The following is a 17343-nucleotide window of genomic DNA, read 5'->3' as shown; positions in this document are numbered from 1 at the left end:
CACCGGGAAGGGGCAAAAGCGCGACGGGACCTGAGCTGAAGGACGGGATCTCAAGCCTCAAACCCCTGCGCCATCCTGCCGTCTCTGTGTCCTCCCCTGGGACCCAGAACCTCCACCCTCCTTCTAGACTCGCTGGCTCCAGGCCAAGGAGCTCGCGCGCCGCCTCCGCCCCAACGCAAACAGCTGTTCCCAGAGAAGTCGCCGCTCTCAACTTTGCCAACTAGTCCGCAGGCACTTTGACCAGCAGACCAACCGGGACCTGTGGGTCAGGGTCCTCTGGCGGAGTTTAAAAAAAGAGGTGAAACTGCGGGGTCCGGGCCGCGAGTCGCTAGGCTTCGCCTCAAACTTTGCTCTGGCGGAGCGGCCCCGCCCCTCCTCTCCCCCGCGACGCCCGCGCGCTCGGACTGGGCTTGTTCCCTAGCTCCGGGAGCGCGTGGGCGGCGGCGGCGACGGCGGTGGCGAGCGGAGGCCAAGGAGGCAGAGGCACTTACGCTTGTCAGGTGGGTCAAGGCAGTTTCTTACAGCAGCACTTCCCATATGGTCTAGCGGTTAGGATTCCTGGTTTTCACCCAGGCGGCCCGGGTTCGACTCCCGGTATGGGAAAGCTGCTTTTTTTTTCCCCTTTTTCCTTTTTTTTAAACTATCGGTTTGGAGGGCTCACTTTTTAAATCTTGTGTTCTGGTTCCTTTCTTGTCCCCCTGTCTGGGTGAGTTTGTAGAAAATGAGCATTACTGTAGTTAGTGGCGCCAGGAGCTGGGCTGTGGCTTTCGGAGTGGCGAGTGCCCCACGGTGCCTGCTGGAGAAGGGAATGCGCTCCGGGTCCTTCTCCCTCCCGCCTCCGGCTCGCAGGGCTGGTGGACCCGGAGGGAGTTTCACTTTCCCCAGGGCTGTTCCCCCGCCCCTCCGGCCCGTAGTTTTCCAGACGCCCGGGAGGTGATGATTAACTCTGGCCTTGCGTTATCTCCTCCCAGCGCCCCCCGCTGGCCCACACCCTCTTCGGCCGCCCTTGCGACTCTTCCAATGCGGGACGAGCTGGCCCCCTGCCCTGGGCGCCGCGGAGCCCGCGCCCGGGCCGATTCCTCTAGTGGTCCTCTGGCCACAGGGTATTTGCCAGGCCCCACGGAACACACTGTGCTTTCCGCGCCCTCCCGGGGGGCGCGCTTTCCCGGCAGCGCAGCCGCCCGGCGCCCCTTTCCGCCGCGTGTGCGCTCGCGTCTCCACCCGCGGCGCCCGTGCAAGCGCGAGGCCGGCTCGCGAGGTCGTCCCAACTTGACATTAGGGGTGCTGGTCGCGGTCACGGAAAGTACCCTCGAAAAAAGGCCTTTGGGAACGAGAATCTTTTTTCTTTCCCTTTATAAACACCACAAGCTGTGGAGAAGAAAAATACCACTATGATGAGATGGCTTTAAATAAGTAAATCGACTTCCTAAAGGGTCTAACATTTTGAGCGCCGTTGATTTAAAAAAAAAAAACTTGATTAAAAACAACAACAACAACACCACATCTTGGGGTGGAGATGGGGCTTGGGAAAGAGAAAATTAGCTGGAGACTGGGGAGGGGACGTTAAAACAACGTTTCACTGTATTTTTAAATATAGAAGCCCTGTGTTTATTACAAAGAAGGGGCAGCTGTGTCAGCCTCATGTGAGCTGTAAATGAAACAAAAGCGTTATCTTAAATGCAAGCTGAAATTAGAAAATAGGGTGAGCTATAATGTTTAGTCTATTGGGCCTCTGGGAACAAACGAAGAAGGAAAAAGTGACTCTTGTAGATGAGTTTCTAGTCAGTGCCATTACTGAGAGCAGATGTTTTGGTTGTTAGTATGTGTGTTCCCAGACTATTTTGTAGCTTTAACTGCACAGTAAATTTGTTAATGTGATCTGCGTGATTAAGGATTAGTTAGGCTTACCTTGTTAAAAAAAAAAAAAGAAAAGAAAAAGCCTAAGTATTTTAAATCATCTTCATTAATTCAAATATTTGTGTATTTGCTACACACCAAGCACCACCAGATGCTTTTGGATTTACTGATGTTTGGGTTCTTCATGTTAGCTAGTGGATAGAATACTGAATGGAATAATATTTTGGTTTCTGTGATTAGCTGTGTGATGAGACTTTTCAGCTTCTCTGTTCTCTGGCTTTAGAGCCATACATTTTCGATAACACATATCACTCAAATTTTAAATAGAGTTACAAGAATTGTTGAGTGATTCTTGAATAGATAATGAAAGTGGAAGTTTCATTTAAATAAGTAATAGTGTGTCATTAAGAAGCAGTTACTAAAGAATTATACAGTGGTTGAAAATTTGGAAAGAAGGAAAGATAACTCGGATAGCTCTGCCTTAATTGTCCCCAGAGAGGCCTTAAGTTTTGACCTTTTTTTTTTTTTGAGACATCTCCCTCTGTAACCCAGGCTGGCGTGATCTCAGCTCACTGCAACCTCCACCTCCCAGATTCAAGCTATTCTTGTGCCTCAGCCTCCCAACTAGCTGGGACTACAGGCACCCGCCACCACACATGGCTAATTTTTGTATTTTGAGTAGAGACAGAGTTTCACCATGTTGGCCAGGCTGGTCTCAAACCCCTGACCTCAGTTGATCCACCTGCCTCGGCCTCTCAAAGTGCTAGGTGCTAGGATTACAGGCGTGAGCCACCATGCCAGGCATTGACCTTGCATTTTGTCATGAGTTTACCACATTGTACCAAATGGTGCTAAAATGGATGTTATTTTCAACTGTGCACTCGGTAATTGCAAATAGTTGTACTGTATACCTGGGGGCAAACACAAAGGAAGTAGTTGGATCATCTCTGTATAAAACACAGATTTCTCTTTCGTGTAGTTGTGCGTTACATAGAATGTCATAAGGCAACGTCTGAGTTGTAGAAGTGCTACTGGAGTAACAGGTGAGGAATCGGTTCTGCTCTAGGGAAAGAATTGGAGAAGAAACCTAGAGGGGAGAGTGGACCTTGAAGAACTGGTTGGATTTCTCCTGTTGGGGAATGTGAATCATAAAGCTGAGGTAGGGGGAACAAGTATGAGGCTGGCAAGTAGTCGGTTTGGCAGGAGCACAGAGTGCCTGCAGGGAGGGCCATGGGAGATCAAGCTGGGAATGTAGAAAGGAATTTTAACTTGATAAAATTTTGAGTAGGTAACAGGTTCTTTTATCAAGGAGTGACATTTTATGTCACAAAAATTTTTTAAACCATTTCTGTCTCTTGGAAAACCCAAAGATAGCAGTGGCATGTGAAAAATTCTTGTTTTAAAAGATTCAAGCAATAAAGAAACGTAGAATGTTTTGTGTCCGTAGATTTTATGTTTAGGAGTTGAATATTAATTTGTAATTAATAGAATGGAGAAAAGCAATCAGTTAATTAGAATTCATTTTATAGGAATGAAATCTAGGTTTAAAGTATGAGAATGATCTGTCTTGCTTTGTTGAAAGTGAACTTGGTATTCGAAGACAGCTCCCTCGTTACTGTCAGTAAGACATGTATTTTAAATTGATTAAGGCTAGGTGATCAATTTGTGAGGATTCATTCTTACACTTGTGCCATTGGCAGGCATATTTTAGGAGCTCTCTCTTGGGCCATAAATTAGTGACACTGAGTGCTGTTGATTTACCCAAATAACCTCTTTAATATTTGCTACTGTTAGGTGTAATTAGAAGATATATGAAAGAGGCAGGGTGTGGTGGCTCATGCCTGTGATCCTAGCACTTTGGGAGGCTGAGGCAGGCGGATCAACATGGCGAAATCACATCTCTACCAAAAATACCAAAAATTAGCCAGGCGTCGTGGCACACGCTGCACCTGTATCAGCTATTCAGGAGGCCGAGGTGAGAAGATCGCTTGAGCCCTGGAGGCAGAGATTGCAGTAAGCCAGGATCTCAGGATCATGCCACTGCACTCCAGCCTTGGAGACAGAGCCAGACTCCACCTCAGGGGAAAAAAAAAAAAAGACGAAAAAAAACTGAGAGAGCCTGGACAACATAACAAGAGCCTGTCTCTACAAAAATAAAATATAAAAAAATTAGCCAGGTGTGATGCCACATGCCTGTAGTCCTAGCTACTTGCAAGCCTAAGGTGGGAGGCTCCATTGAGCCCAGGAGTTCAAGGCTGCAGAGAGCTGTGATGGCGCCACTACACTCCAGGTGACAGAGCAAGACCGGAAGACCTTGTCTCTTAAAAAAAAAAAAAAAAGACATGAAAGTTCAGTAAATGTTTGCCGAGATGAACGCTGGTGTTTAAAGAAGTAGAAGGGATTTTAAAACAATTACTGCATTTCAGCTAAAATCTGAAGACCTTATCATGGTCTCGGAGGTCCAACATTATCTGGACCCTACCCTCGTAACCTCAGGTCCTACCTTATCTACCACTTCATTGTATCTTGGCTACGAAGGCTTCCTTTTTGCCATGCCAAACTTATACTTGTCTTGGAGTTTCGTTACTTGCCTTTTTCCTTTGCCTGGAATATTCCCTGTCTAGCTCTGCACATCTCAGGTCAACATTACCTTCTCAGAGACATCTGTTCTGACCACCTTAGCTTGAGATCCCTCTTCCTTGGTTACTTTCTGGTTACTTTATGACTTTTTTTTTCATTTTCTTAGTATCTGAAACTGACCTGTTTATTTGTTTCTGTTTATTTCTTGTCTTATTCTGTCAATATAAGTTCCCTGAAGGCAAGGATATCATATAATGAGATCGTTCTTGTTCTGTATGTAGTAAAGATTCAAACAATAGTAAAGAAGTTGGAACCCTCATACGGTGCTGCTGGAAATGTAGAATGGTGCAGTTGCTTTGGAAAACAGTTTAGCAGTTCCTCAAAATGTTAAACAGTTACCATATGACCCAGTATTTCCACTCCTAGGTATGTACTCAGTAGAAATGAAAACATGCCCACACCAAACCTTGTACACAAATGTTTATAGCAGCATTATTCATAAGCAAAAAGTAGAAACAACCTGAATGTCCCTCAGCTGATGAGTGAATAGGGTGAATAGGTAAAATGTAGTGTATCCACATAGTGGACTATTTGGGAATAAAAAGGGACGAGGTACTCAATCACAAGAACATTACACTAAGGAGCCAGGAATGAAAGACCACATTTTTATTCCATTTATATGAAATATCCAAAATAGGCAAATCTATAGAGAAAGAGGGTAGATTAGTGGTTGCCTTAGATTAGAGGGGATAGGGAGGTTTGGGGTGAGGTGACTGCCAATGTGGATAGTAAATTTAGGGTGATTGAAAGTCCTAAAATAGATTACAGTGATAGCTCTATAACTCTATAAATGCACTAAATAATGTTGAATTGTACACTTTAAATAGATAAACTTCATGGTATGTAAGTTTTATCTCAACCAACCTCTTAAAAAAGATTGAAGCAATAAAAACCAAATAGAATATTTGATCTCTAGATTTTACATTTATCATTTGGATATTATCTGTTTTAAAATAATAGCAGCCTGGGCAACATGGTGAAACTTCATCTCTACAGAAAAAAAATACAAAAATTAGCTGGTGTGGTGGTGCATGCCTGGAGTCCCAGCTCCTCAGGAGGCTGAGGTGGTAGGATTGCTTGAACCCTGGGGGGTTGAGGCTGCAGTGAGCTGTGATCGCACCACTGAACTCTAGCCTGGACAACAGGGTGAGACCCTCTCTCTAGAAAATGAAAATTAAAATTATAATGGAGTAATTTAATGGGGAAACTTTAGCTCCTAGTTAGTTCCACAGATGTGGCAAGTGCTCAGTAAATAACTGATGGAGGAGGTTAGATAAGTATACAGATAACTATGATATAATACATAGTGTGATACATGCTCAGAGGGGACTAAGCCAGGGATCATAAGTGTTTGATGGTGTTCAAAATCCACATCTGAGTTTGTGTGAGGGGAATAAGGAAAGGCCTCCTGTGGGAGGCAGCATTCGAGGTAAACTTTGAAGGCTGGTTAGGCTTTTGCTAGTAGAGACAGGGACGGGAACAAGGCATTGAGAGGAAGCAAGCAGGAGCAGAGGTACACCAACAGTTACTAGCACATTTTAACGGAGCTGAGGTTGCAAGTAGGATAAGAACGGGAAATAAGGCTGTGAAAATAGATTAGGGTCTGTAGTGGAAAATGTGTTTTTACTATCCTCCCGATGCCTAGTGTGCCTCCAATGGCTCATACTTAGGAAGAACCATACCTCTCACCTGCAGAGAGCTGGAAGTGTCTGGGGACATATCCTCCTCCAGCTCATAGACTGTACTGTCAGGAGTGTAACTTTGGAGGCAGGGGCTTTGACTTGTTTTCCTCTGTATCATCAGACTTGAAGCAGGGCTTGGCACCTGGTAAACATTCAGAGAACATTTGAATGAATGAATGAAAATCAAGAAGTGGCAAAGTCTGTATAAAGCAAAACAAAGTTTATTTTACGAAGACCCTTGACAAGGAGATTTTGGAAGCCCCCTGGATTTGGAGCTAAGGAGTTTAGTTAGGGAAAGAGATTTCTGGTAATACGAGGAATGTTTTAATGAAACGAATTTGGTAGTAACGTGCAGGTTGAACTGGAGGATGGAAGGATTATATCTGTGGTCTCCGTCTCTACTGTCCCTTTCCCGTTCCCTCTCCATTAGGCCTTGACAAAGGTAACAGACTTCCAGCAGTCCAATAATAATCTCCTAACAGCTCTCCTTGCTTCTACTCTCTCCCTAAATAGGGTGGTGGCAGCAGAATAGAAAGGATCAGATACAAGAGATAACACTGAAGGAAAAATCTACGACTTCAGAAAGTAAATATTTCTAACAGAAATAGAGAAGTTATGAAGCACAGATTTTATTGGAGGGGACTGGCAGTTTTTACTCTTAGCATTGGCCAGCTAGTAAATTTATTGCATACCTGCATGTGTCTGTGGCTTTTGAACTCTGAAATTGTGCATTGACTCCATGAACAAGTTAATACTATGAGACTGCCACCCTGTGGACAAAATATCAAGACTAAAACCATCAAGAATTAAAGTTTCATTCATTTGTGATTTACTGTTTTAGAACTGGCTTTGGTTCTTCCACGTTGGTGCGCGCAGTGATGCTCATGAAATAGAAAGCTTGAAATTAGTTTGTTCTCTGAACTTTTTCTGAGGCTTTTAAATAAAGGGAATCTAAAATGGAACCAGTAGTTTTAGAAAGCTGCAATGATTCAAGAATGCTTTTTAGATGGTACTTCTTTGCTCCAGAAATTTCATGTGAAAGGATTGATTTTTTAAAATATTGTGGCATGTAGGCCTGTTGTGAAATAGTCTTTTGTCCCTTTTGTTGTACTGATTTTTTTCATCCCATTTTATAAGACATATGGTATTATCCTTGAGAGTTGTATTTTTTGAGAAATATATCCAACATCCCACTATACCCTTTTTTGGCTAAGTGAAAGTGGCCTTCTTGCCTTGTTTTTTTTGTGGATTTGGTTTTAGTTGTTAAAAGTTCTCTCTGTTTTGGACGGATTGCCTTAATTGTATTTATACAAATGAGTTTGGGTTATATTATGCTACTTATTTAGAAGGACACTCTGCTCACAAATTATACTGTTTTGGTAGTTTCATAAACTACCTTGAATCAAAATAAAATGGTGATTGTGAAATACTTATTTGCTCACTGCAGCTCAGGAAATGTTTCAGTTTTGGACTCATGACCAAATAAAACTTTCCCAAGAGATGAGCTGTTTACAGCCAATAATGTTATGAATGTCTTACACACTTGAATTCCCAGAGGTGTCAGAAGGGGTGGGATAGCCATTTAGGGCTTGAAATTTGTGTCACCAGTAAAGCAGAAGTGGGCTGAAGCAGCCTTCTGAGGTCAGCAATTGTGCCTTCATTAAGAAGGTGATATCCACACTGAGGAGAACAGATGAATCATTGATTGACCCCCTTGCCACTGATGCTTCACCATAGGGACCTGATACTTCACCATAAGGACCTTACATTTTGGTAATGTACTAATGGTCAACTATAATGTTAATGATCTTAATTTTTTTTTTTTTTTTTTTTTTTGAGTCGGAGTCTCACTCTGTTACCCAGGCTGGAGTGCAGTAGCATGATCTTGGCTCACTGCAAGCTCCGCCTCCTGGGTTCAAGCAATTCTCATGCCTCAGCCTCACACGTAGCTAGGATTACAGGCATGCATCACCATGTCCGGCTAATTTTTGTAGTTTTAGTAGAGATGGGATTTCACTGTATTGGCCAGGCTGGTCTCGAACTCTTGACCTCAAGTGATCCTCCTGCCTCAGCCTCCCAAAGTGCTGAGATTACAGATGTGAGCCACTGTGCCTGGTGATTTTCATTATTTAAATATTTCTCTGAGACATTTCTTCTGAAAAATGTAGTTTGACAAATGCAATAAACTTTAAGTGTTTGGTTTTATTTAACCTTTTCAAAGTAAATATATGGAGTTGTGGGTAACTTTTCAAAATTATTTTTTGCTAACGTGTATATCTTATATTCTACAAACAGTACTGTGTAATTGTAAGTGAAGTAGACTATGATGAAAGTGCACATGTTTATGTAGGTCTACAAGGTAAATTGCCATATAATTTAAATTATTTAGATTAGGTTAGTATTATTTAGATACAGTTTAAGACAAGTAACTTACTTTCTTAAATTTATTTTTAAATATTGACTCATTTATTTATTTATTGAGACAGGGAGTCTCTCTGTCTCCCAGGCTGGAGTGCTGTGTGATGATCATGGCTCACTGCAAACTCTAAATGCTGGGTTCAAGTGATCCTCCCACCTTGGCCTTCTAAAGTGCTGGGATTACAGGTGTGAGCTACTGTGCCCGGCCAAGGAAAGTAACTTTCAGAATACTTGGTGATCTAGTTACTCTTCACCTAGGTATTGAATGAAGAGTCAGTAAACTTGAAGATATATTTGTTTTCTAACCTTCTTTAATGGTTTTGCTATGATATCCTTTTTAAAACTATAAATGACAATGAACTTATGTAAATACATTTTTAGTTTAATATTTAACCAACACTTAAGAAACTTTATCACACAATATCTTTCTATATTTTTATGCTATAATGGTTACTATTTCAGGATTAATGGAAGTGTTGACTCCTGAGTTCATTTTCACAAATGTAAATACTAAAACATTTCCTTCTTTGAAAAGTAATTCTGGCCAGGTGCAGTGTCTCACGCCTGTAATCCCAGCACTTGGGGAGGCTGAGGTGGGTGGATCACTTGAGGTCAGGAGTTCGAGACCAGCCTGGCCAACATGATGAAACCCCGTCTCTACTAAAAATACAAAAATTAGCTGGGCATGGTGGTGCATACCTGTAATCTCAGCTACTTGGAGGGCCGGTCAGGAGAATCACTTGAACCTGGAAAGTGGAGGTTGCAGTGAGTCAGTATGACGCCATTGCACTCTAGCCTGGGCAAAAGACTGAGTGAGACTCTGTCGCAAAAAAAAAAAAAGAAAAAGAAAAGTACTTCTAATATAGATGACTCGAACTTTGAAAAAGCAGTAACAACTATTCTGTAAATTTTGTGTGTATGCAAACTTGAAAACATCTTTTATTTTTGGATGCAGACTAATCACTATTGAATACATAACCTTTGATTTAAAAGATTTTTGTGCTTTATTTTAAATTTGTGGGAAGGTGTCTAGCCTAGTGACTTTTCGATCCAGAGAATCATTCTAGATTGTCTTAAATATTTATTTGTAGTTTAATCTTATTACTTAAAGTTTTTTTTAATTTAGAGTCCAGAGACTAAGATACATTTCTGATTTAGGATGTGTTGATATATTGCTCTATATGAAGCTTTTTTGTCCGTTTTCAGGTTGTGTGTGTGTGTGTGTGTGTGTTTCATTTTCAGTTTTAATCAAACATTTAATTCAACTTTTCAAGGTTGTGATGGGATTCATTTTACCCCTGCTGTTCAAACATCTGTGTTTATCATTGATACACTCTAATGCCAAGGTGCACAGAGCTGAAATAGAAAGGAAAGGTACAGCCACAGGCAAAGAGAATGGGAGAAGGTGTCCCGGCGCATGAATCGGGGGCGGTAGTGAAGGAGGAGTATCCTGAAGGGAGGCAAAACATAAGCTTGCTTAAGGAATTCGGAGCTCCATGCAGGCAGGTTTCATCAGAGAATTTCAGATATGAGTGGGAATGCCTTTCCTTTTTTTTTTTTCCTTTGTTTTTATGCCATTTCAATGGCATAAAATGAACTACAATGTTACTGTCCCTTAAAATGCGACTTTGAAAAACTGTTTTTTCTTTTGCATTGCCATTACCTTCTAGAAGGTTATCTGTTTATGGAACATATTTTTAGATGGCTTTTTGCCACAAATTTGTAGGAAAATGAAGGCACATAAAGTTTATGTGAAAGCAGTCACAACCTGATACTCATTAGAATGGGTCCTATTAAAACAAAACAAAACAGAATATAACAGGTATTGGCAAGGATGTGAAAAAATTGAAACTCTTGTACAAGAATGCCTGTGTTGGTGGGGATGTAAAATGGTCTGGCCATAATGGAAAACAGGATGGCACTTTCTAAAAAATTTGAAAGAGGCCAGGCGCAGTGGCTCACGCCTGTAATCCCAGCACTTTGGGAGGCTGAGGTGGGTGGATCACGAGGTCAGGAGTTCGAGACCAGCCTGGCCAATATGGTGAAACCCCGTCTCTACTAAAAATACAAAAATTAGCCGGGTGTAGTGGTGGGTACCTGTAGTCCCAGCTACTTGGGAGGCTGAAGCAGAAGAATCGCTTCAACCTGGGAGGCGGAGGTTGCAGTGAACCGAGATTGTGCCACTGCACTCCAGACTGGGCAATAGAGCAAGACTCTGTCTCAAAAAAAAATTTTTTTTTGAAAGAGAATTATCATCCAGCAATTCTGCTTCTTGATATATACTCAAAATAATTGAAAACAGGGTCTCAGAGATATTTGTACACCGTTGTTCTTAGCAGCATTACAATAATAAATACTTATTATGTTACCAAAAGGTAGAAGCAACCCAAAGATCAATCAGTGGATGAATGGTTAAATAAAGTATGTTGTGTACATACGATGAAATGTGATTCAGCCTTAAAAAGGAAGGAAATTCTGACACATGCTCGTAACCTTGAGGACATTATGCTAAGTGAAATAAGCCAGTCACGAAGAAGATAGTACTACATGATTCACCTTATATGAGGTATCTAGAATAGTCTCACAGAGACTTAAGTAGAATGGTGGTTGCCAGGAACTGCGGGTAAGGGAGAATGGAGGGTTACTGTTTAATGGATACAGAGTTTCAGCTTTGAAAAATGAAAAGAGTTTTGTTGCACCACAATGTGAATGCACTAAAGACTATTGAACTGTGTACTTAAAAACGATTAAGATGATACATTTTGTTCTACTTTACCCCAATTAAATAATTTTAAAAAGCAGATTTCAATTTGTATTTGGATACTGTATGCTCATTATTTATGAGGGTAAAAAGCATCTGTAATGATGCAGTTTCTTATTTCACCAATATGTGAGTGTTAGGTGCTGGGATAAAACAATGATAAAACCTGACAAGATCCTCATGAAGCTTACAGTTTAGTGGGAGAGACAGACATTGATTGAACAAGTAAAAAGTGTGCTTAAGTGTACATGCGTGGCAGGGAGACCCCTAGCAAGTTGTGGGGAAGGGCTGGATTGAGAAGGCTTCCCTAAGGACATGATGTTTCTGTAGAGACCCAAAGGATGACTAAGCCTTATATAAGAGAAAGGGAGAAAAGGGAAGACAGAGTAGATTGAGGGAGTAGCAGTTTGCAAATGCTCTGCAAGGAAGAAAGGGTATACTTTGGGAAATGAAAGGCCTGGAGGGCAGTAATGTAGAAAGTAAGATGTGATGGGAGATAAGGCTGCAAGGTATCAAATAATATAAGACATTCTAGGCCATGTTAAATATTTTGATTTTTATCTTCAGCAGAGTGGGCAGATATTGATGGGTTCTAAATGAGGGATTATGGAGGTGGAATGGCATAGGAGCAAGAAAAATGATGCACTTTTTGGTACCCTTGGTCTTTAACTATAAGCTACCTGTTTAGTATGGTGTTTCAATGTTGGATGAGATTGTATATTGGCTGCCATTGTGGGCTGTTCATATGGTAAAGTGTACTTAAAGGGTGAACTTAAGGGAATTGTCAAGGGTAATTGAGGATCAGTGATTTTCACCTTGATACTGTGACTTGGTAGTTTGAAGCCCTAGAAATTGCTATTTGTCTTGGGAGAGTCTGGAGTAAGAAGACTTTGAGCTTTTAGGACCTCCAGTGGTAAGTGGTGAGGAGGTGGGGCAGAGAAAACTGAGAAAGAGCTGTCTAGAATTGAGGCAAAATCAGGTGAGAGTGTTATCAGAGAAGCCAAAGAAGTGCTTAAAGTGATAGGCCTAACACAACAAGTTCTGAAAGTGTTAACTGGATTTAGCCCTGGGAGGTCATTGACTTTAGTTAGATTTAGTGGCATAATAGGGGCAGGATTAAGTTAGATTAGGCTAGGTTGAAGAATGAGTGGGAGATGAAGAAATGGAGTAGGTAAGGACAGTATATACACATCTTTTGAGGAAGTTGGGCTGTGAAAAGCAGGGAGTGAGAATGAATAGTAGTTGTAGTTGGGGTTGCAGTGTGTGACAGGGTGCCAATTGGGGTTCTTCTTTTTTTTTTTTTTTTTAAAGGAAAAACTTGAATTAAAAAATATCTTCGGCTGGGCGTGGTAGTTCACGCCTGTAATCCCAGCACTTTAGCAGGCTGAGGTGGGAGGATTGCTTGAGCCCAGAATTTGAGACTAGCTGGGGTAACATAGTGGTATCCTGTCACTACAAAATATTAAAAAATTAGCTGGGCGTGGTGGTGTGCCCATAATCCCAGCTACTCGGGAGGCTGAGGTGAGAAGATCACTTGAGCCCTAGAGATGAAGGCTGCAGTAAGCTGTGTTTGCACCACTGCACTCCTGCCTGGGTGACAGATGGAGACCTTGTCTCAAAGAAAAGGCTATAACCCCAGCACTTTGGGAGGCCCAGGCAGGCGAATTCCTTAAGGTCAGGAGTTAAAACTGGGCAACATGGTGAAACTTTGTCTTTACTAAAAATACAAAAATTAGCCAGGTGTGATGGCATGCAGCTGTAATCCCAGGTACTCAGGAGGCTGAGGTAGGAGGATCCCTTGAACCTGGGAGGCAGAGGTTGCAGTGAGCCTAGATCGTGCCACTGCGTTCTAGCCTGTGTGACAGAGTGAGACTCTGTCTCAAAAAATATAAATAAATAAATAATACCTCCTATAGAGTCTACGAAATATTTGAAAAGTATACACTTTACTTAAACAGGACAGAGCCAGATTGTGGAGTACATGCTTGGGGGTGGAATGCCTAGAGGTAAGGCATAGTAAGGTAGACTGAAGTCAAGATGGATAAATGTTTTGTATTGGAATTTATTCTATGGGTGCTGATAGACCAGTGAAGGTTTTTTTTTTTTTTCAATAGGAATATTAAGGGGTAGTATTTGAGACATTCCTTTAAAAATAAATTATTCTTGAATTGGGAAATCAAATGATAGAATTGTAAAAGTTATAAGCATGTATGCTGGCAATGAGTATGGCTAATAAGTCGCATAATATATGGTGGAGTCTGTTTTATCACTTTCAGATAACATATAATCTTAGTATAGGTAAAACCATTTTAATCAAAGTATGCATGATGGCATCAGTTTGTTTTTGAAAGAAATGTATTTTTGCTTTATGAAATTATTACAGACTTTACTCTTTCTTAAAGATGCTGGCATTTTTTTTAAAACTTATTTTGAAGTGATTTTAAGTTTAGAAAAGAGTTTCTTAAATAGCACAAAGAGGTCCTGTATATTCTTTATCCAGTGTCCACTGATGTTAACATCTTATGCAGTCATAGTATAGTGATCAAAACTAAGAAACATTGGTACAGTGCTATTAACTGTAGACTTTATTAGGATTTTCTCAGCTTTTCCACTAATGTCCTTTTTCTGTTCCAGGATCTAGTCCAAGATATACCACACTGCACTTAATTGTTATCTCTCTTATCCCCTCAAATCTCCTTTTTGACCTTGACAGTCTGGAAGAGTAACAGGTATTTTGTAGAATGTCCGTCAATTTGATTGTGTCTCTTGTTTTTTTGTGATTATGGACTGAATTAATGAGTTTTGGGGCTATTGGAGGTTTTTTAAAATTTCATTTTATTTTTCAAATTATCATAAATTAAAGTTGACTTTTTTATGTACAGCTCTGTGAATTTTGACACATGTCTAGGTTTGTGTAACCATCACCATAATCAGGATGTAGAACAATTCATCACTTCCCAAAATCCTCATGCTCTCTCAGTAGTCACACCCTCCCCCTAATCTATATCCCTGGCAACCACTGATCTGTCCTCCATCAATGTAGTTTTGTCTCTTCAAGAAATGTTATGTAAATAGAATCATACAGTATTCAGTGGTCCGTAGCCTTTTTGGCATCAGGGACCAGTTTCATGGAAGACAATTTTTCCACAGAAGTGGGTGGGATGGTTTCAGGATAAAACTGTTCCACCCCAAATCACTGGGCATTGGATTCTCATAAGGAGCGCGTAACCTAGATACTTTGCATGCACAGTTCACAGTAGGGTTTCCTCTCCTATAAGAATCTAATTCTCTGGCTGCTCTGACAGGAGGTGGAGCTCATGTGGTGATGCTCGCCTGCCTTGGGGTTGAGGACCCCTGCAGTATGTAACCCTTTGACCCTGGCTTTTTTCACTCAGCATAACGCTTTTGATTGTCATCTAAGTTGTATTTATCAATAGTTAGCTCCATTTTATTGCTAAGTATGGATGTACTGCAGCTTGTTTATTTGCCTCTTTTCGTTATGTATTTGAGAATATACTATGTGTCCTGGCACTATAACAAGTAATTTAAATGAATTATTTTGTGAAATAAGGATTTTAACTGTCCCTTTCACAGATGTGAAAACAGAGGCTTAGAGAGTTTAAGTAGCTCTACGTTATACAACTAGTCAGTAGTAGAATTAGGACTCAGCCTGGGTCACCCACTCCAAACCCCATGTTCTTAATCATGAGGCTACACGGCTAGTTGCTAATGTTAGCTTCCTCATTTCTGTTATGACCAGAAGTGTAACTAAGAGAAGTTAAAGTTCACATTTTTTTAATGTGTCCTAAAATTCCCTTTCTTTTCTCTTTATATTTGTTTTCTCTTTTACCAAAGAGCAAAAGTAATAATAGCAGGGGTAATTTTTTAAAATCATTTTGGGAGCTAAGGGTTCTGTGATTCAGGCCTAAAGCAAAAGGTTAAGCCAAGTCAGTCATCAGTCCGTAGGACATTATGACTTAACATTTAACATTGAGTGCTTCTATTTATGAGAATTGTAACCATAATACTAAGTTTTTTCTTTTCTTTCTTGTGTTTTTTTTTAGAAACAAGGTCTTGCTGTCTCACCCAGGGTGGGTGCAGTGGTACAACTGTAGCTCATTGTGACCTCAAACTCCTGGGCTCAGGAGAATCTTCTGCCTCAACCTCCTGAGTAGCTGGGACTACAGGCTTGCACCACCATACTGGGCTAATTGTTTTATTTTTTGTAGAGATAGGGTCTCACTGTGTTGCCCAGGCTGGTCTTGAACTCCTGGCCTCAAGTGATCCTCTCACCTCAGTGCTGGGATTACAGGCATGAGACACTGTACCTGGCCCTGTTTTTTCTTAATCTCCTTATAAATAGAATCTTTGTTTTACAGGTAGTTAATAAATATCACTGGGTGCAGTGGCTCACGCCTGTAATCCCAGCACTTTAGGAGGCTGAGGCAGGCGGATCACTTGAGGTCAGGAGTTCGAGACCAGCCTGGCCAACATGGTAAAACCCTGTCTCTACTAAAAATGCAAAAATTAGCTGGGCGTGGTGGTACATGCCTGTAATCCCAGCTACTTGGGAGACTGAGGCAGGAGAATCACTCGAACCCAGGAGGTGGAGGTTGCAGTGAGCCGAGATCGCGCCATTGCACTCCAGCCTGGGCAAGAAACTCTGTCTCAAAAAAAAAAAAAAAAAAAAAAAGTAAGTAAATAAATATCAAATAAAAATAGACAGGCATTCTAAATCAGCCTACTTTAAAATAAGAGGGTTGCCCTCTATGATATTACTTTAAATTTTACTAATGGCAAAGGTAGTTGTCTTTTTTATTTTAAGAACTGAAATTTTGGTGTATTTAAGATGATCGTTTTTGAACTTGCGTGCTAACAGCCCATTTGCTGAAATATCCTACTGCTATAAGATAAAAAGAATGTTTCTAGAATGTTAGTGTGATATTTCTGCTTTTTTTTTTGGAGACAGAGTCTTCCTCTGTTGCCCAGGCTAGAGTGCAGTGGCGTGATGTTGGCTCACTGCAAGCTCCGCCTCCTGGGTTCATGCCGTTCTCCTGCCTCAGCCTCCCGAGTGGCTGGGACTACAGGCGTCCGCCACCACGCCTGGCTAATTTTTTTTGTTTTTGTTTTTTTTAGTAGAGACGGGGTTTCATGTGTTAGCCAGGATGGTCTCTGTTTCCTGACCTCGTGATCTGCCCGCCTCAGCCTCCCAAAGTGCTGGGATTACAGGCGTGAGCCACCCTTCCCGGCCATATTTCTACATTTTATTAGTGAAGCATAATATGTATAATTAAATTTTCGTGGATTTTATAAAACTTCTATGTTATTCTGGGTACCTGTTAACTTTACGTGTTACCTTAGCAAATTTTATAACAATTGGATGAGGAGACTTGATTTTTTTTTTTTTTTTTTTTGAGATGGAGTCTTGCTCTGTTGCCTAGGCTGGAGTGCAGTGGCGTGATCTTGGCTCGCTGCAACCTCTGCCTCCTGGGTTCAAGCAATTCTCTGCCTCAGTCTCACTAGTAGCTGGGATTACAGGTGCTCACCACCACGCCTGACTAATTTTTTTGTATTTTTAGTAGAGACGGAGTTTCACCATCTTGGCCAGGCTGGTTTTGAACTCCCGACCTCGTGATCCACCCACCTCGGCTTCCCAAAGTGCTGGGATTGCAGGCGTGAGCCACTGCGCCTGGCCAAGGAGACTTGTTTTAAGTGTAGCCTCAGTTTGATTTTTTGTTCTCAGTTCTATAGATACTATTCTGAGAACTTGGAGAGGCTATATATAAAATCAAATGTCAGAACTAGAATGGATCTTCAAAATTATCAACTCTCTAGATTGTCCCAATATTTTACAAAAAAAACTGAAATCCCATAGTAGTGTGAAATAACTTGTCCACACTTACAGTTAGTTGTAGAAGCTGCATGATACAGTTCCTGCTCTCAGATAACATTACTGGCTTATCAGTGTAGAAACAGACTTGTACA

General features: G+C 41.3%; 1 protein-coding gene and 1 non-coding gene across 3 annotated transcripts in view; both read left to right on the top strand.

The window, feature by feature from the left end:
- The first annotated feature begins 14 nt into the window (after positions 1 to 14).
- Positions 15 to 17343, top strand: part of ELF1 (E74 like ETS transcription factor 1) — a 114327-nt gene continuing 96998 nt past the window's right edge. The window contains exon 1 of one of the 2 annotated variants that reach the window (XM_077973578.1): positions 15 to 298. The gene's annotated coding sequence lies outside the window, so the exon portion shown is untranslated. Of the gene's footprint in view, positions 501 to 17343 lie in introns of both variants that reach the window. The other variant, XM_077973577.1, reaches the window with a different exon arrangement.
- On the top strand, positions 532 to 603 carry TRNAE-UUC (transfer RNA glutamic acid (anticodon UUC)). Its single transcript has one exon. It is a non-coding gene; the product is annotated as a tRNA-Glu (tRNA).

The sequence above is a fragment of the Macaca mulatta genome, chromosome 17 (assembly GCF_049350105.2).
Source record: "Macaca mulatta isolate MMU2019108-1 chromosome 17, T2T-MMU8v2.0, whole genome shotgun sequence".
Taxonomy (NCBI): domain Eukaryota; kingdom Metazoa; phylum Chordata; class Mammalia; order Primates; family Cercopithecidae; genus Macaca; species Macaca mulatta.
This window is presented reverse-complemented; position numbering and strand designations above follow the sequence as displayed.